The sequence below is a fragment of the Mustelus asterias genome, chromosome 7 (assembly GCF_964213995.1).
Source record: "Mustelus asterias chromosome 7, sMusAst1.hap1.1, whole genome shotgun sequence".
NCBI lineage: Eukaryota > Metazoa > Chordata > Chondrichthyes > Carcharhiniformes > Triakidae > Mustelus > Mustelus asterias.
This window is the reverse complement of record NC_135807.1, coordinates 134,081,789-134,103,458: the sequence shown is the minus strand read 5'-3', so window position 1 is coordinate 134,103,458 and position 21,670 is coordinate 134,081,789.

The following is a 21,670-nucleotide window of genomic DNA, read 5'->3' as shown; positions in this document are numbered from 1 at the left end:
TGCCTCAACCACTCCATGTGGTAAAACATATATTTTCAACAATATTATAAATTCTGATTTATTTTTCCCCAGTCTTAAATAGATAGAACGTCATGTGTCTGGGAATAATATACTTCATGTTGCACTGTTGTGTTAATACTCTACATAATATATGACATCATCCTGTGTAGGTTAATTTATACTGCTCCGATCTCCCTCACGGCCAACCTATACCCAGAGTGTATTATCCCAGTGTTTCACTTCTTATTTCAGTGAGGTCCCATCGGATTCTTTTTATTTATCTGCCATTCCAAAAGTACGCAACTCAGTCTGAAAAGGAATGTAGGAATTTTCCAGCTAGCTTTGCCTGCAAAATGGCACTTTGAAAATCAGAGTTGGGTTCAGGGTTGTGGAAATGTTTGTGCTATCGACTATAGATTATTTTAGATTTTAAACAGAATAATCGCCACCTTGAAAGTCCTGTTTACAAAGATGAAATTTAGGCATTGCAGCTGGCTGCATACAATGTTCCCACTGCGATGCTACGAAAGTTAGTTTTATCATGTATTACAAAGAACAAAGAAAATTATAGCACAGGGACAGGCCCTTCGGCCCTCCAAGCCTGTACTGACCATGCTGCCTGTGTGAATTTAAAACCCCCCTACCCTTCCGGGGACCATATCCCTCTATTCTCTTCCTATTCATGTATTTGTCAAGATCCCCCCTAAAAGTCACTGTCGTAGCTGCTTCCACTATCTTCCCCAGCAACGAGTTCCAGACACCCACCATCTTCTGTGTAAAAAACTTGCCTCGTACATCTCCTTTAAACCTTGCCCCTCGCACCTTAAACCTGTGCCCCCTAGTAATTGACTCTTGCTCCCTGGGAAAAAGCTTCTGACTATCCACTCTGTCCATGCCCCTCATAATCTTGTAGATTTCTATCCGGTCTCCCCTCGACCTCACTCGTTCCAGTGAGAACAAACCAAGTTTCTCCAACCTCTCCTCATAGCTAATGCCCTCAATGCCATATTAATGGCTACGTTTCAGTAGACGTATCGGATTTCCTGCTTCGGTTATCTCTGGAGTGGCCAACCTTCCGGGATTGCCCCAGACTCTCCAGGAATGAAAGCTCAACATCCAGGAGACTGCTCTGAGCAAAAAGCCAGGAGAGAAATCATCGAGAGTACACAACGGGGTAAATCTTCTGGTCCCATCCACCATGGGAATTGTCGAGAGTGGGACGGACAATTTGACGGACCATTTGAAAGGTGCATTGACCTCGGGCAGGGATTTCCAGTCTCGAGGCGGGCGGGGGTCTCAAAAGTGCCTTTTGAAAATGTTTGCAGAGAACTGCATTCGGTTCTGGTCACCACACTGCAGGGAGGATGTGAGGGTCCCTGAGAGGGAGACTGACCAGAATGATTTCAGGGATGAACTTGAGGTTCTCCTCAGAGCAGTGGAGGCAGAGGAGAGATTTGATGGAGGTGTACAGGATTATGACAGGTTTTAGATAAGGTAGACAAGGAAAGGATGTTCCCATGGGCGGCACGGTGGCACAGTGGTTAGCAGTGGGATCTGTGCTCGATTCCCAGCTTGGTTCACTGTCTGTGTGGAGCCTGTACTTTCTCCCCGTGTCTGCGTGGGTTTCCTCCAGGTGCTCCAGTCTCCTCTCGGAGTCCAAAAATGTGCACAGTAAGAAGTCTCACAACACCAGCATCTGATGAAGGAGCAGCGCTCCAAAAGCTCGTGATTCCAAATAAAACTGTTGGATGTTAACCAATTCCCATGGCGGTTGTGAGACTTCTTACTGTGCCCACCCCAGTCCAACGCAGGCATCTCCACATCATGGCTACCATCGGCACCACAAACCACCGGCTCAAAGTGGAGAGAATCGCCAAGAAGATCGTGCACAAAGATGTGTAGGTTAGATGGATTAACCATGCTAAATTCCCCCTTAGTGTCACAAAGATGTGTAGGTTAGGTGGATTAGCCAGGGTAAATGCACAAGGGTGGGGGAGGATGCTCCTTTTGGAGAGTCAGTGCAGACTCGATGGCTGAATGGCCTCTTTCTGCACTGTGGGAATTCTATGATTCTATTAGCTAATGGTACAAGAACGAGGGGGAACGCAGATTTGGGCAAGTGATGGAGGGAGGTTGTGAGGAATAACATTCTTACACAGCGAACGGTAACCTGGGACCTGGTGCCCAGGAGGCTGCTGGAAGCAGAGACAATCCCTTTTGAAATCATTCATTGCCTTTGCTTCCTTCACCATGGTGTTGGTACCAGTTCTTCTGTCATCTATATATATTTTAAAATCAGACACCTGGACCACTACAATCAGTTATTCACCCAAATTATGTAGAATTATTTTATTTCTTTGAACACAGCTGCAAAAACAAAATATCAGTTATCAGTGCTGCAAATCTTCCAAATATAAGTTAAAGAGACAGCGTTCACATTTCAAATGCCCAGAATCTGAAATCGCTATTGTGTTAGTTCTTCAGTTAGACATGGAAACATAGAAACTAGAAGCAGGAGTAGGCCATTCGGCCCTTCGAGCCTGCTGTGTCTTTCATTTTGATTATGGCTGATCATCGAATTCAACATCCTGATGCCCCTTCCCTCCCTATCCCTGGATCCCATTAGCCCCAAGAGCTATATCTAATATCTTCTTGAAATCATACAACGTTTTGGTCTCAACTACTTTCTGTGGGAGTGAATTCCTCACATTCACCACCCTCTGGGTGAAGAAATTTCTCCTCACCTCAGTCCTAAAATGCTTACCCCTTATCCTCAAACTGTGACCCCGAGTTCTGGACTCCCCCCACCATTGGTAAGAGACCTGAGTTGTTCCATCATTATGGAAAGGAGACCAAAGGCAGCTGTACCTTAGTTGACTCAACAATACCTACATTCTGCTTTCGTTATTATTGAAGAATGGTTTTCCATTGGCTTACACTCATCAGATTATACAGAGGCTCAATGCTGCCCCACTGTGGTGACAATGCATATTCCCTACAAGTTTCTAAACTTCTGATAATTAAACAGCAGCTCTTCTCCGTAACTATATTTGTACAACTTACCTGAGGATATACCACCACTGAAGTTCGATAGAAATACAGATCTTTTTGCAGTATTAGTTTAGCAAGCAACATGTGATTTAAAGTGGGTTTGTTTGTTTTAGAATTATAGAATCCCTACAGTTCAGAAGGCGGCCATCAGGCCCATCGAGTCTGATCATCGAATTCAATATCCACTTCACCTGCACATCTTTGTGACTCTAAGGGCAATTTAGCCTGGCTAATCCACCTAACCAGCACATCTTCGGACTGTGGGGGGAAACCGGAGCACCCGGAGGAAACCCATGCAGACACGGGGTGAATGTTCGAACCCCACACAGTCACCCAAGGTTGAAATTGAACCTGGGTCCTGGTGCTGTGAGGCATCAGTAGAATCATAGAATCATAGAAACCCTACAGTGCAGAAGGAGGCCATTCGGCCCATCGAGTCTGCACCGACCACAATCCCACCCAGGCCTTACCCCCACATATTTACCCACTGATCCCTCTAACCTACGCATCCCAGGACTCTATGGGGCAATTTCTTTTTTTTTTTAACCTGGCCAATCAACCTAACCCGCACATCTTTGGACTGTGGGAGGAAACCCACGCAGACACGAGGAGAATGTGCAAACTCCACACAGACAGTGACCCGAGCCGGGAATTGAACCCGGGACCCTGGAGCTGTGAAGCAGCAGTGCTAACCACTGTGCCACCGTGTCACTCCCTAATTTCAATTTATTTGTACTCTTGTCAATTTTCTTGTGCCCTGCCCCCAAAGACATTGATTCCTCGCTGGTTTCGAGTACAGTGGAACCCCGATTTAACGCGCCCCGATTTAGTGCAAATTCGGATATAACGCGATGAATCATTGGACCTTTGTTCCACAAAAAATTGGCAAATTTAGCGTGACCCCGATTTAGCGCGACCCCGCTTTTTTCACGATAACATTTTATGGACCCCAACCATCGCGTTATAACGGGGCCGCACTGTACCACATACGGCGGTTTTGCATCTGTTTGGACATTATTCATGTTTTGTGCCTTGAAACTCATTGAAACATGGGATTCTGAGGGGGTATTGACAGGGTGGATATGGAGAGGATGTTGCCTCTTGTGGGAGAATTTAGAACTAGAGGGTCACTGGGGTCATCCATTTAAAGCCGAGATCAGGCTAATTTTTTTCACTGAGGGTGGTGGGTCTCTGGAATTCTCTTCCTGAGAGGGTGGTGGAAACAGAGCCTTTGAATATGTTTCAGGCAGAGTTGGGTAGATTCTTGGTAAGTTTTTTTAAAATTCATTCGTGGGACATGGGCGTCGCTGGTTGGCCAACATTTATTGCCCATCCCTAGTTGCCCTTTTTCAGAGGGCAATTGAGAGTCAACCATATTGCTGTGGTTCTGGAGTCACATGTAGGCCAGACCGGGTAAGGGCGGCAGATTTCCTTCCCTAAAGGACATTAGTGAACCAGATGGATTTTTCTGACAATTGACAATGGTTTCATGGCCATCAGCAGATTCTTAATTCCAGATATTTTTTATTGAATTCAAATTCCACCATCTGCCGTGGTGGGATTTGAACCCGGGTCCCCAGAGCATTAACTGAGTTTCTGGATTAACTTGATAATCTAGCGATAATATCACTAGGCCATCACCTCCCCTGTAAAATGTGCTGTAAAAGACTGAATTGCCCTTAGTGTCACAAAGATGTGCAGGTTAATTAAGGGGATGAAAGATTATTGGGGTAGGCGGGATGCAGATTTGAGGTTACTTTCAGATCAGCCATGATCTTATTAAATTGTGGGACACGCTCGAGGGGCTGAATGGCCTTCTCATGCTCCTTATTCGCATGTTCACTGTATCAGTGGGTCATTTGCCAAAGATAGCATATAAGCAAGTGTTTTTTTAATTCATTGACAGGATGTAGGTATTGATGGGCAAGACTGACATTCATTGCCCATCCCTAATTACCCTTTGAGGAGGTGGTGTTGGTAGCTTTCTTCTTTCATCACTGCAATCCATGTGGTGTAGGTACACCCACACCGCTGTTAGGGAGGGGGTCCCAGGATTTTGGCCCAGCCACAGTGAAGGAAAGGCTGACATTTCTCCAAGTTCAGGATGGTGAGTGGCTGGGAGGGAAAGTTGCAGATGGTAGTGTTCCCATGTGTCTGCTGCCTTTGTAGGTCAGTGATGAGAATTTTTAAAACTGAGACATTGTTAGACTGAATAGTAGTTTTAAAATTCTCATCATTGACCTACACTGGGTCCCAATCCTATGATGTCTTGATTTTAACATTTTCACCCTTATTTTCAAATCGCTTCATGGCCTTGTGCCTCCCTATCTTTGTAACCCCTTCCAGCCTGGCAACACCTCCCCTGAGATCGCTGTGCTTCACCAATTTGTTGCCAGTTACACGTCTCCAATTTTCATTGTTCCATCATTGTTACAAACACTGGACTTTATACAATGGTTATGTTTTAAACTGCCTCCTATAATTCAAGGTAAAATGGCATAATTTGGGGAGGGAGATGTGATCTGCTACAAAATTTGCCCAGAGATAAGCTCGTGTGACCTCATACTCAATGCGCCTGGAGACAAACCCATGTGACCTGGCTGTTGTGAAAAACTCAAATAGAAAGTTACTGAATGCAAGGTGCAGGTTTTAACACCTGGGCAAAAAGAAGGAAGCCACTGGCTTTGCTGCACGTGGACTCAAGGGCTGGACTTTTACCACCCCGTCCACTGTGGGAAACAAAGCTGGTGAGGGATGGACCATGGGAAGGTCTGTTGACCTCAGGCGGGATTTAACGGTTTCAGGATGAGCAAGGCCATAGAGTGCTGCCCACAGACTCTCAGGCAGAGAGAGAGATTGGGGAAGATTGGGGAACACCCAACAGGTGTTGCTTAGGTGAAAGAAAAGAACCATTTTTGAGAAAGAGTGTTGATGAGAATGGATACGTGTTCAAAGAAACAAGGCTTATATGGAGAGTTAAAGATCAAGGAGTGACTATGGCTATGTGGCCAAATTTCCCTCCAACTCGATTTTCAAGTTTGCTGACAACTCTACCATAGTGGGTCAGATCTCAAAATATGACAAGACAGAGTATAGGAATGAGATAGAGAATCTGGTGAACTGGTGCGGCAACAATAATCTCTCCCTCAATATCAACAAAACGACGGAGATTGTAATCGACTTCAGGAAGTGTAAAGGAGAACATGCCCCTGTCTACATCAACGGGGATGAAGTAGAAAGGGTCGAGAGCTTCATGCTTTTAGGTGTCCAGATCACCAACAACCTATTCTTGACCCCCATGCCGACACTATAGTTAAGAAAGCCCACCAACACCTCTACTTTCTCAGAAGACTAAGGAAATTTAGCATGTTCGCTACGACTCTCACCAACCTTTACAGATGCACTATAGAAAGCATTCTTTCTGATTGTACCACAGTTTGGTATGGCTCCTGCTCTGCCCAAGACCGCAAGAAACTACAAAAGGTCGTGAATATAGCCCAATCCATCATGCAAACCAGCCTCCGATCCATCGACTCTGTCTACACTTCCCGCTGCCTCGGCGAAGCAGCCAGCATAATTAAGGACCCCACGCATCCCGGACACACTCTCTTCCACCTTCTTCTGTTGAGAAAGAGACAAAAGTCTGAGGTCACATTCCAACTGACTCAAGAACAGCTTCTTCCCTGCTGCCATCAGACCTTTGAATGGACCTACCTCAGACTAAGTTGATCTTTCTCCACACCCTAACTATGACTGTAACACTACATTCTGCACTCTCTTGCTTCTTTCTCTATGAACGATATGCTTTGTCTGTATAGCGCGCAAGAAACAATACTTTTCACTGTACGCTAATACATGTGACAATAATAACTGAAATCAAATCAAATCAAGTCACCAGAGGTATCTTGCGACTAGAAGTCAATTTGTGTATGCTCAGAAGATTGAGTGAATGGGCCTTTGTTTAAAAGGTCACCGGAAGATTTTTCTGGTGATGCAGGGAAAATAAATTTTGTGAAAGCCAGGAGGAGCTTGGGACATTATACACAAGACTAAGGGTGGGATTCTCCAGCCCCTCACACTAGCGGATTCTCCCTGTCCCACTGCAGTAAATGGAAATTTGGCTGAGCGCCAAATTCTCTGTCCTCTCTGGTAGCAGCAGCGGGACATGACGGCCAGAAAATTCCGGCCTATAATTCTGTGATGAGTGCGGCATAATGTATAATCATGGCGTGGAGTTTTCAGTTATATTAAAAATTTAATGGCATTAGCTTCCTACTAAAAAATGTTTAGTCAATGTTGATTTTGGTTTGTCTGTTACAGTAAAAGTCTGAAAACTTGAAAGCTTGAGGTGCAATATTTTCCGTTGGTTGTTGGGAAATTCATATCTCCTTTTAAATGTTGTCACCCTCTATGGGAATCATAACCCCATGCCTTTAAATTTTGATTAATAACACTCCTCTGAGGCACTTTGGGATGTTTTGTGGCTATAGAAATTCAAATTGATGTTGATATTGATATTTAATTTTTCTAATCCTTCAGCAATAGTTTTGTTTAAAACTGATTTGATAAAAAATCCATCAAGTCACTTCCAGATTACGGAAACTCTTCAGGAAAAAAAATGTTGCTTTCCTCATAAAATCCCTACAGTGCAGAAGGAGGCCATTTGGCTTATTGAGTCTGCAGCAATCCTCCAACAGAGCCCTATCCCTGTAGCCCACGTATTTACTCCGCTAATCCCCCTAACCCACACTAAGGGGCAATTTAGCATAGCCAATCCATCTAAACTGCAAGTCGTTAGACACTAAGGGGCAATTTACCATGGCCAATCCACCTAACCTGCACATCCTTGGAGTGTGGGAGGAAACCGGAGCACCCGCAGGAAACCCACGCAGACACGGGGAGAATGAGCAAACTCCACACAGACAGTCACACAAGGCTGGAATCGAACCCGGCTCCCTGGTGCTGTGAGGCAGCAGTGCTAATCACAGTGCCACCCTGCTGCCCAACTTTTCTCCAAAAGCCATGGCAATAGAAAGATAAAATTAAAATATGGTATCACAAATCTGAGATCTGGTGTCACCCTGAAAGTAGAACTATAAGATAACATCTTCATTGCACTGACATCTCCTTGGGGGGTGGGGGGGGGGATCTATTTGCGAGTCTTATGCAAAGATAAGTGAATTAAGTGATGTTGAGTCAATTTAACTGTCAGGTTTATAACTAGGATAGTTGATACAGTGACTGGTGACAGAATCAAATGCAAAGAGATTGGTTACAATGTGGGTAGTCAGGGATGTGAGTCTGTTCTAATAAGAGAAGCCATCGAACAATTAATTACTCCTGTCTAAATGTTTGCTCAGTCACGGGAAAAGTCTTTATGATCCAATCCTGTTGGGGAGAAAACTGTTTCTCTAAATTATAACCGTAATATGATTTCCACTAATTGTCATGATTGCTTTCGACTGGTTCAGAACTGAGATATTTCATGGGGGGAAAAGGCTGATTGCACACTGAATGTATAACTTATAATTACGGATTAACTTTCAATATGAGAATCCAGTTGGGGTTACTTTTATATCGGCTGCCATCCTCATAGCGGCTTACTTGTGTAGATTTGGGACTCCTGCCTGTTTTAAGGTTGTTAGCCCAATATTGGGCTCATGTGATGTACTTAGGAGCTTCCGTTGCAGGTTTGAGAGAGAGTAGCCAGAGCTGCACTGCCCACGTCCTGTCCAAAGATGTGCAGTTTAGGTGGATTCGCCATGGTAAGTTGCCCTTTAGTGTCCAAAGATGTGCAGGTTAGGTGGATTGGCCATAGTAAATATCCCCTTGGTGTCCAAAGATATGCAGGTTAGGTGGATTGGCCATGGTAAATTGTCCCTTAGTGTCCAAAGATGTGTAGGTTAGATGGAATGTGGGGTAATGTGTGGGGTTACATGGATAGGGCAGGGGAGAGCATCTGGGTAAGATATTCTGTCAGAGAGTCAGTGCAGACTCGATGGGTCAAATGGCCTCTTCAGCACCATAGGGAATTCTATGAGTTTTAGTGTGCAATATGGCAGAAAGGCCGGTGATAATGGTGAACTTAACATTCATTTTCTGGGGCCAACTAATCGGCTCCAAAAACACAAGTAAAGGTGATCGCCTGCAGGGGCCTCTTCTGACCCCACCTCCCTCACCCCCAACCCCTCTTTCTCGTTTGCAGGAGATGCTATTTTAGCCTTTTCTACTCAGGTCAAAGTGCACATTGGGTCCCAATGGTCACGTAGCGTGCACACATGTAGGCTCTGTGTGTGTGTGTCTCTGTCACCTCCTGTTCATATGGAGCTGGTTAAAATTGGGAACAGTGATGTCCTAGAAACCCCAGTGTGGGTCAGTAACCTTTGATTTAAACACACAACTCCTGACCCGTTTGTGCAAGGTAGGAATGGTGCAATTCGCCTCCAATTGGTCTTGGTCATTCAGATCAGGAATATGCAATGCCACCTTTAGATTCCTTGATCAGTTGGGCCAGTGGGCCGATGAACAGCAGATGGAGTTTAATTTAGATAAATGTGAGGTGATGCATTTTGGTAGATCGAATCGGGGCAGGACCTACTCAATTAATGGTAGGTTGTTGGGGAGAGTTATAGAACAAAGAGATTTAGGGGTACAGGTTCATAACTCGAAAGTGGAGTCACAGGTGGACAGAGTAGTGAAGAAAGTATCTGGCATGCTTGGTTTTTTTGGTCAAAACATTGAATACAGGAGTTGGGACTTCTTGTTGTAGTTGTACGAGACATTAGTAAGGCCACACTTGGAATATTGTGTAGAGTTCTGGTCATCCTGTTATAGAAAGGGTATTATTAAATTAGAAAGAGTGCAGAAAAGATTTACTAGGATGCTACTGGGACTTGATGGTATGAGTTATAAGGAGATGCTAGATAGACTGGGACATTTTTCCCTGGAGAGGAGGAGGCTTAGGGTTGATCATGTAGACGTCTATAAAATAATAAGGGGCATAGATAAGGTAGATGGTCAACATCTTTTCCCAAAGATAGGGGAATCTAAAACTAGAGGGCATCGGTTTAAGGTGACAGGGGAGAGATACAAAAGGGTCCAGAGGGACAATTCTTTTACTCAGAAGGTGGTGAGTGTCTGGAATGAGCTGCCAGAGGCAGTAGTAGAGGCAGGTACAATTTTGTCTTTTGAAAAGTATTTAAACAGTTGCATGGGTACGGAAGGATATGGGCCAAACGCAGGCAACTGGGACTAGCTTAGTGTAAAAATTGGGTGGCATGGACAAGTTGGGCCGAAGGGCCTGTTTCCATGCTGTAAACCTCTCTGACCTCTATGTCAATACATTTATCTGACCCTGCGCCACACTATATTAGACTGAAATCAATGTGTGCACAACACATTAGAATTAACAAGCCTTCTTCCATTGGTTTCAAGGGAAATCTAGGATGACTCAGTTATGCCCGTGTATATTTATGGCTGGGCAAAGTACACATTATGCTGTAAAGAAGAAGGTGACAACAGCCCTATGAAAGGACAATTACAATATGGATTTGGATAAAGATTTTGAATTACTAGTAGCCATTGCAAACACTTAATAATAACACTCAGTCACGGGAACTGCAAAAAACAACACAAATAAATTCAACAGTGTTAGAAAACATGATGCTACAGTTTGGAAGAGGAAGCCAATCGTTACAAAGGATCAGTCTTTGTGTTCAGGTGAGAAAAGTATAAGCGATAGTTTCGGCGGCACGGCGGCGCAGTGGTTGGCACTGCTGCCTCAGTGCCAGGGACCTGGGTTCAATTCCGGCCTCAGGTGACTATCTTTGTGGAGTTTGCACGTTCTCCCCATGTCTGCGTGGGTTTCCTCCAGGAGCTCCGGTTTCCTCCCACACTCCAAAGATTTGCGTGTTAGGTTGATTGGCCATGCTAAAATGCCCCTTAGTGTCAGAGGGACTAGCAGGGTAAATACGTGGGGTTACAGGGAGAGGGGCTGGATGGGGTTGTTGTTGGTTCAGGCTCGATGGGCCGAATGGTCTCCTTCTGCACTGTAGGGATTCTTTGGGTGGGATTTTATGGCCTCGCTTGTCCCGAAACCATAATATCCTGCCTGAGGTCAATGGACCTTCCCATGGTCTGCCCCTCACCTTCTCCCATTCCCGTAGCGGGTGGACCAGTACAATTCTGACCATATGAGTCTAAGATATATGTAAGTGTCTTTCTCTTGAGTTTTACTGGTGTGCGGGACTATTAACATTTGCAGGATCGAGGAATAAGCAGGTTGGAGAAACTATCCAGCAATTCACTGGTCCCTCACAGCCTGTCCTGATGTTAATGCCAGCCTGTCCCACGCGTGGGTTTCCTCCGGGTGCTCCAGTTTCCTTCCACAGTCCAAAGATGTGCGGGTTAGGTCAATTGGCCATGCTAAAAAATTGCCCCTTAGTGTCCTGAGATGCGTAGGTTAGAGGGATTAGCGGGTAAATATGTAGGGATATGGGGGTAGGGCCTGGGTGGGATTGTGGTCGGTGCAGACTCAATGGGCCCAGTGGCCTCTTTCTGCACTGTAGGGTTTCTATGATTCTTCTATGAACCCAGAGCAGCACGGGTAATGATGCAAGCTGGCAGATGTGCATGTGGCCATGAGCACATGCGGCAATTTAACTACCCATTTGGCTCCATTCCCACTTGTTGAGCAGGGCTAAAAATCAGACCTTAGGCTGAGAAAATACTCCATTGCGATACCATCTCATGAGGTGTTCCTCGTCGCATTTCACCAAAAGGTTTTCCTGTAGCCCCATCAGTCACTTGGATTAAATTATCAAGTGTGCAGAAATGACACCACACACTTTTGAAAGCGAAGATTAAAATGCATATCAAATGAATACCTTTTTTGTGCTCGTGGCACTTTGAGATTGACATGCCTTGTTATTACAACGATTGAATAAGTTTTTGATTTCATTTTCTGCCTGTTTGGTAGTGGAACTTCAGCTTGCTACAGTTTCTGGTCTGTGTTTCGATACGTTTTCACTGTGTTAGAGTCCAATTTTGAGAATCGTATTGACATCTGTACTGACAGGCGGTGGCTGAAACTTCCAGTATTCAAACTGATAGGGCGGCACGGTGGCACAGTGGTTAGCACCACTGCCTCACAGCACCAGGGACCTGGGTTCGATTCCTGGCTTGGGTCACTGTCTGTGCGAAGTTTGCACGTTCTCCCCGTGTCTGCATGGGTTTCCTCCAGGTGCTCCAGTTTCCTCCCACACTCCAAAAGATGTGCACAATGGTTAGCACTGCTGCACAATGATGGCACAATGGTTAGCACTGCTGCCTCACAGTATCAGGGACCCGGGTTTGAATACCGGCTCTGGGTCACTGTCTGTGTGGAGTCTGCATGTTCTCCCCGTGTCTGTGTGGGTTTCCTCCGGGTGCTCTGGTTTCTTCCCACAGTTCAAATATGTGCGGGTTAGGTGGATTGGCCATGCTAAATTGCTGCTTAGTGTCAGAGGGACTAGCTAGGGTAAATGCATGAGGTTATGGGGAATAGGCCTGGGTGGGATTGTGGTCGGTGCAGACTCGATGGGCCAAATGGCCACCTTCTGCACTGTGGGATTCTATGATTATCTATGAAATTGATTTTTGGCCTCAAGTTCCTCCACCAACCAAGCTTCCTGCTGCCGGCGGGACTGGAAGAATCCATCCAGAGTATCTGTCTGCCCCACCAACTCCTTTAGCCATCTTAAACTCACATTGTAACCATTTAGTAAGTTTCTACCAAAATGTCAAACATTACTGACTGGGATATGGTACAAAATACAAAATAGCTAGTGTCACAAGTAGGTTTACATTAAGACTGCAATGAAGTTACTGTGAAAATCCCCCAGTCACCACACTCCGGTGCCTGTTCGGGTACACTGAGGGAGAATTTAGCATGGCCAATGCACCTAACCAGCACGTCTTTCGGACTGTGGGAGGAAATCACAGCACCTGGAGGAAACCCACGCAGTAACGGGGAGAACGTGCAGACTCCGCACAGACATGACCCAGGCCAGGAATCGAACCGGGGTCCCTGGTGCTGTGGGGCAGCAGTGCTAACCACTGGAATACCAAAAGCTCCAAATGCACCATGATTTGTTTTCATAGTAAGATTCTACCCCGACACATGCAAAGTACAACCTCTCAAATCTTTAATCCGAAAGATATGCTGGTTAGGTGCATTGATCATGCTAAATTCTCCCTCAGTGTACATGAACAGGCGCCGGAGTGTGGTGACTAGGGGATTTTCACAGTAACTTCATTGCAGTGTTAATGTAAGCCTACTTGTGACAGTAAAGAAAAAGGTACTCTCTGTGCCAAATGAGATAAATAAACGGAATTCAACCTTACATGTTAGTGTGTGATATGATGGAGCATGAATTATACTACAGTTAAACACACTTTCTGTTACTACCAAAATGGAAAATACTTGCCAATTACACTGCAATTCCGAGGCTATTTTGTTCTTCCCAATCTTCCCCGTGACAGCCCAGAGGAAAATATGCCATGAAGCACAGGACGAACTCCTTCACTCAGTTTTCCTCTTCAGTCCAGGAACCTTTTGTTTGAATCATAGCACTGGGGGAATCCAGAACTAGGGGGTCACAGTTTGTGGATAAGGGGTAAACCTTTTAGAACTGAGGGGAGGAGAAATTTCTTCAACCAGAGAATGGTGAATGTGCGGAATTCACCACCACAGAAAGTAGTTGAGGCCAAAATGTCTGATTTCAAGAAAAAAATAAATATAGCTCTTGGGGATAAATGGATACGGGATATGGGGGGGAAGGGGAGATCAGGATATTGAATTTGATGATCAGCCATGATCATAATGAATGACAGAGCAGGCTTGACGGGCCGAATGGCCTACTCCTGCTCTTGTTTCCTTGACTTCTCTAATCTGCTTACTTACTATCCCTATGTAATGAGCTTTTTGAGCCTGTATTCTAATGATTATAACCACAATTTGCCACAATTATATTCCGAGGTTCATCCTCTTGCCAGGTGTGTTTTTATCCTGCCTGAAGTAGCTCTAATTATGTATTCATGACGGTTTTGAAGAGGGAACGCTAATACATATTAGTTTACTACCCTTCAGATGGAGAGGACATGAATGATGCTGCTGCAACATTTAAACCTAATGTCCTTTCCAATCGCAACAAAGTTTGGAAGTAAAAGTCTCCTTAGGATTGAGAACAGAAAATCCCTTTACAGGTTGATGCAGAAGATACAAAAGTCTGAGGTCACGGACCAGCTGACTCAAGGATAGCTGCTTCCCTGCTGCCATCAGACTTCTGAATGGACCTACCTCACATTAAGTTGATCTTTCTCTATACCCTAGCTATGACTGTAACACTACATTCTGCACTCTCTCCGTTAGCACTGCTGCCTCACAGCGCCAGGTTGGGTTCAATTCCCGGCTTGGGTCACTGTCTGTGTGGAGTCTGCACTTCTCCCTGTGTCTGCGTGGGTTTCCTCCGGGTGCTCCGGTTTCCTCCCACAGTCCGAAAGACGTGCTGATTAAGTGCATTGGCTATGCTAAATTCTCCCTCAGTGTACCCGAGCAGGCGCCAGAGTGTGGGAACTAGGGGATTTTCACAGTGACTTCACTGCAGTGTTAACGTAAGCCTACTTGTGACAAATAAATAAACTAACTAACTCCTTTCCTTCTTTAGGAATAGTATGCTTTGTATAGCGTGCAAGAAACAATTCTTTTCACTGTATACTATTGCATATGACAATAATAAATCAAATCAAATTAAATCAAAGATTTCATGCAGGGAAGTGGCAGAGAGTCCAACTACTACCAATCTCATCTTGTATTTTACTGGCTTGCAAAAATTAAGATAAAATTCCCAGACAAAAAATATTAGCAGCTCAAGCCAAATACTCATACTTTTCATAATGCAAACAGAACTCCAGTGATATATCGTGCAGTGTGAGGATATTAATAGGCTGGGTAAATGTTTAAACAGTTAACAATTACGTTGAAAATATGTAACGCTGTCAGAATCTCCAAAGCTGAATGCTTAAATGGTTTTTCCAGCCCTCCATCAGCTAGCATTGTTTGAGGAATTACAGGTAATTCAGGGTCTTGCATGTTTTCTTACATTAGCTGTCCACTTTTTCATGTCTCACAATGTTAATCATGCTTTGTTCATTAAAAACACCTAATTACTACAGATAACAAACTTCACTGCATCAGCAGACAATCCAGCTGTCTGCCCTATTTGATACACGTTGTACAGAAAACTTCTTTTGAAAGATAATCACTGGAACAATCCTGAGATTTCTTACAAGTTGACATAGTTTCATTGACTACAAAGAATGTCACGGCTGGTGGATTTTGCAATACATCCATTTTTACAGTGAAGGTTCAAGTTAATTAAATGTTACAAGACAATAGTAGCAATGCACTGAGTTGATGGCATGTTTTTCTGTGCTGATGTGAACATTTTATCTTCTTGTCACGTGGAGTTAGTTTATTCTTCTTACATTTCTGAGTTGGTGAAATATATATTTCGGCTGCTTTCAGCCCTTGGTGTCTCTTCAGGGGGATGTAGAGTGACAAAAATTAATCAAATGAAATCAACATGATTCACATTCCATAAATGGATTTTAAACAAATCAGAGCTTGATTGTCAGCATCTTCCACCTGTGTTAGGTGATGGACATGCAGCAAATCCAATCTGTTGGGAATGAGGGGAGCTGCACTTGTGCTAATGGCCGAAGCTATCAATCTGTAAGAAGCAGGTTCTGCCACAAGTGCAGCATGTGAAGTGGTTAGGTATCGTTGTGGGCTGTTTTTGGTGTTGGTGGTTGTTGCAAAGCCACCGATCATCATGATGTCGTCCGCCGGCCCACAGGCGATGTTACATGTGACTAATAATAAATAAACTTTAAACCCATGCAGACACGAGGAAACGTGACCCAGACAGTCACCCAAGCCTGGAATCAAACCTGGGTCCCTGGCACTGTGAGGCAGCAGTGCTAACCACTGTGCCACTGTGCTGTCCTGGGGCCTTCATGTCAATCTTTCAAACTTCCCAGAGTGGAGCTTTGAGCATCATACTGATTGTCCAGCTTCAGCAACCTTGCCATACAGAAAAATTGTTAGGTATGCCTCAGTCTTCCAACCTGTGAATGTGCTTGAGCCAGGGATGTCATCTCTGCTAATGAGTGCTAAATGGAGCTTGGTAAGAGTTCATATAAAGTCTTCATTTGGTACTGTAACATTAAATAGGGTCTTGGGATCCTGATTTGCCATTCAAATGAGGAATCGTGACTTTCACAGAGGCTGTTCTTGTTTTGAATTTTAATGAAGGGTGAGGGTGAATTTATCATGACAAAATGAGGTGGGGAGGGGAGGGAGGTGCAGTGTAAATTTTCTTCTTGGTACAGTATGGGTGTAAAAATCATGCGGGAGGATTGCACATACGCAAGAGACTGCACATTTTCTGACTAGTAATTAAAAGGTTGGCCTGTTGGTGTGCCACTCCAAGGCTACAGTTGAACCCAGGGTCTTGAGACAGGCAAAAGTCTTGACTTAAAAAGATTAGTCAACATATTACAAATCACAAAAGATAATTCAGCGAGTACATTTTGTGAAAATTAACTTCTTTTAGATTCTTATTCTGGACATTAAAAATTTCAGTTCCCGAGAGCAAAAGTGTCAATTGTTCAGAAATAATTTTGATTTCATATACAAACCATGATAGCAAACTATTTAATAATTAGATATGATTGTCAATGTTTAATTGATATAATAAATGCAACACTAATGTGATATTAATAGTGGTTGCCATTGCAGATTTTTTACAGAACTAGTGTATTTCCTGTACTAATGCATATGGGGAGGCAATGGCCTAGTGGTGTTATCACTAGACTATTAATCCGGAAACTCAGCTAATGTTCTGAGGACCCAGGTTCGAATCCTGCCACGGCAGATGGAATTTGAATTCAATAAAAAATATGTGGAATGAAGAATCTACTGATGTACAAACAATTGCTGATTGCCAGGAAAATCCATCTGGTTCACTAATGCCCTTTAGGGAAGGCAATCTGCCGTCCTTGCCTGGTCTGGCCTACATGTGACTCCAGAGCCACAGCAATGTGGTTGACTCTCAACTGCCCTCGGGCAACTAGGGATGGGCAATAAATTCTGGCCAGCCAGTGACGCCCATGTCCCACAGATGAATAAAAAAGTAGGTCAGAGAATATTTTCTCTCTCTTACCTGTCTCTGCTTTGTTTGTTGTTTCCATCCCACTTTGGAGTCTCTGCTGATTATGTCAATGACCATGGTGCAGGCTTTAAGCATCCTTAAAGCTTCCATGGTTGTCCAGAACCCGACATATCCGGCCCTCAGTCTAACTTCTAGCAATGCTGGTATAATCTTCTCAAAAGTTATGTTGGGAGTACATCCATACAGCCACTGAATTCCAGGGACAAGGGATCAGAAATTTGGATGCAGAGCACTCATTTTTGCAACTGCTAACTGGCCTCCAAAATGGCAGGCAGGAAGCAGACCATGCATTCACAACCTGAAAATTTACCATCTGCAATTAGTAAATGCTAAAAGGGAATCAGTGTGCAGTGCCTAAGCTTGAAACAGGCATTTGAAAATACAAATAAAAGGGCTGTTTGAAGTCCTCAATTGCACACGAGACTTAGGATGTTCTTAAAGGCCACAACCTACATGGTTAGTTATTAAAATATATTTAGCTGAATGTGTAGCAGGGAGGCCTCCTGGTTTCATGTTCAAAGGTCAAGAGCCACTCCTAATGCAATTAGCTAACTTCCCAACATGTTCACTCTGGCCACCTCTTCCTCCCTTTACTCACTTCATTACATAAGGACGACTGCTGACGTTACAGCCCAATCTTCACCCTGCATTGTGAGTTACATTCTGTGAATGTATCAAATAATTTCTGGCCATAGTCTGTTTGGTTCACTGTCACACCATTGTATATTTAACAAGTCACGTCTAAAAGAAAATCAATCATCAAGCATGCGACATCTTGCATTTCTTCCTCACTGCTCATTTGAGTCACAATTGCGTCTAACCTTCACCATCTCAGTTTAACATCAGTTGGAAGAGTGGGTGAGGGGTAGTTTGATAGATCTATTGCTTTGGGATATGGATTTGCTCTGCATTGCTGAACTCCTGGACCTGTCACTAATAAAAATGAGAACTTTTAAATCATTTTTCCTGCATTAGTAATCATGAGATGGCAGTACTTTGGTTCTAAAATTAAAATGTGGGATGTCGAGGACCTGACTTAATATAGTTTATATATATCATTTATGCACTTAATATGGAGCATAGCTATTTGACTTTTAACAAAAGATGGTTTCATTTTGTTTGATGGAAGGACTATATTTCAATTTTCAATTAACCTCTATAATTTTTCAGTGTTGTTACTGCAGTGTTACATTTCACTTTTAGATCAACATGGCTCGACATTTTTCTTACTGAACTGGCGAACTGTTACTTTGTCACGTGACAGTACAAGAGCCTTAAAAAATATAAATTTTTAAAGTGGTCATTGATGAAAGCCAATCATCACAGCTTGAGAATATCACAATTGGAGTGCCTCACAGTAACTTCATCGTAGTGTTAATGGGACTACTTGTGGTAATAATAAACAGATCCACATTTCAGCTTAGCCAGCTTCAGTGATCTGATCATCACATCAAGAGTTGGGAGTTTGCAGAGGATTCCTGTGCTCAATTCCATTCACAACTCCTCTCCCATTGTATGCTATTGCGGAACTTGCATCCAAATTGTAGGTGGTCCAAAAGTCAGAAGAGTGAGGCAGGAATAGTCCCTCAATCCTCCTCTACCATTCAGTGAACTTATGGCTGAACTGTAATTGGGTGGCACGGTGGCACAGTAGTTAGCACTGCTGCATCACAGCACCAGGGACCTGGGTTCAATTCCGGCCTCGGGTCACTGTCTGTGTGGAGTTTGCATGTTCTCCCTGTGTCTGCGCGGGTTTCCTCTGGGTGCTCCGGTTTCCTCCCACAGTCCAAAGATGTGCAGGTTATGCTGATTGGCTATGCTAAATTGACCCTAGTGTCGAGGGATTAGCAGGGTAAATATGTAGGGTTACAGGAATAGGGCCTGGGTGGGATTGTGATTGGTGCAGACTCGATGAGCCAAATGGCTTCCTTCTGCACTGTAGGGATTCTATGAACTCAGTCCATATGTATTGGCTCCCATGTCGTTATACTATTGTCCAGCAAAAATCTATTTATCTCAAATTTAATTGAGTTAGCATCAACTGCTTTTTGTGGGAGCATTCCACAATTCCACCACCCTTTGCATGAAGGTTTTCCTGACTTCTCTCCAGAATAAAGACCTAGCTCTGATTTTAAGATTATATCCCTTGTCCTGGATTCCCCCAGCACAAGCTCTATTTACCCCATCAATTCTGTTCCAAGATCTTGAAAGCTTCAATCCAAAAAAGATTCCTTAACCTCTACATTCCATAGAAATACTAGTTAATGAAATCTCTCATGATATAACCCTTGGAGCCTCAGTAACATCGCTGGTGAATCTGCATTGCAACATTACAAGGCCAAATATAACTAGGATGTGGTACCCAGAATGGTACTCCAGATATAGTCTAGCAGGGCTTTCTGTAGCAAAACGTATTCTCCTTTATACTGTATCCCTCCCGTTATAAATTTAATTTGCCCTTTTTTTTGGATGATTATTTGTATTTACTACATTTTAGTGATTGATGTACATGGGTGCCTAAACCTCTTCAGACCTCCATTGTTTTGAGCTTAAATACGTGCTAAAATGTATTATCCAATTTCATGCACTCACCTAATCTATCAATGTTTCTTTGTAATATTATGTATGCTCCCATTTGTACCACAAAACCACCAATGTGTCATCAACCAACGTGTTTATGCTGTTCTCCATTTTTCTTGGCCTTATTATTGCCACTCACTTTTCAAGAAAAAAAAGACAAAATAAAAAAGGAAAGCTGAAGAGTAAGATTGGACGAAACTTAGGAGAAAGATAAAAGTGAAAGACTGAGAGCGAAGGGTAACGAAACACTCGGAGACCTAAACAGAGCAGAGGAAACAAACAGAAATGGAGGAGAAATTATTTTCCGTGGCATCCTTAAAACCCAGTATTCTTAGCTAGAATGTTAATACAACCAAACCTGACAGAATCTGAGAACTAAATCAGGTAGTTTTTAAAAAATATATTGCTCATACTGACAATTGCTCTGGGATGGAGCATGTGTGTAGGCACATTGTCAACGTCCTTATTACCAATTTGTCTGGGATTGAGGCTATGTTTGTGAAACAACTAATGAAAATTAGAATAAAAGGACTTCTCTTTTTAGACATGGATAGATTGATACTATTGGCAACTATTTTTCTCTACAATAGGAATGCTTGATAGCAACCTTTATTAAGATTTCAGTTGACAAATTCAGCTTTCAATACTTAAAAATGCTGCTCGCTTGATGCCAATAGTCACTCTTTTTAAGGTGTCATTCCGTAGACTGTGTCTAATGTAAGAAACAGAATAGCTATCAGATTAAAATCAAGATTTGCATCTCTTAATTAACAATTGGCTGAGAATGATGACAGTGCATTGAAAACTGGCATCTCTATTGGTAATCACCAGAGAAAATTAGTTCTGTACCATAATGTGAATATTCCCTCTTTTTTGTTCATCGTGTGAGTACTGCTGGCAAGGCCAGCATTTATTGCCCATCCTGAGTTTCCCCTGAGAAGGTGGTGGTGTGCCACTTTTTCGAACTGCAGTCATGGTGTAGGTACATTCAGTGCTGTTGGGAAGGCAGTGCCAGGGTTTTGATCCAGCGATTATGAAGAAATGGCAATATATTTCCAAGTCAAGATGGTGTGTGACTTGGAGGTTCTGATGTTCCCATGCATCTGCCTCCCATGTTCTTCTAAGTGGTAATGGTTAGGACCTTGGAAGTTATTAGAAGAGGAAGAATGCAAGCTAATATAGCAGTTGTCCACTAAATAACAATGGTTCATCAGCTATGTCTCAGTTTACAAATGTTATACAATTAGAACGCTATAGCATTGTATTTAAAAGAACACAAATGCAAGATTTCCAAACACATGGAGCAAGTTATAGGTTTACTGATTTCACAAATGCCTGGTACTGGTTAGAAGCACAATCTCCATGTCAGAAAATCACATGCATGTTTTGTATATTGTCTTAGTATCTTAAAATAATCATCTGATTCGGACTCTAGTAGCAGCAGTTGATCTTATTTCAGTTATTAATTATATTAAACAAACTGGCAATACATACAATCTTGTCTAAGAGCAAACAGGTCACAGAGATAACCTGACCCTCCAGTTCTTATCACTACTCCAGTTACTTCTAAGTTACTCATCTTCTCGTGACAAATGTCAACTTTACATATCCCCATATAGCCTATCCCTTCTTGTTTCACCTCTTGACTAAAGATGGGTAAATGTGCAAGTCAGCATAATGCTTGTTGAAATGTCCTGCTACCACCCCCCACTCAAAGACCCTGAACCATGAATAATCAATTCAGCAAAGGCACAGGTGAGTCAGGA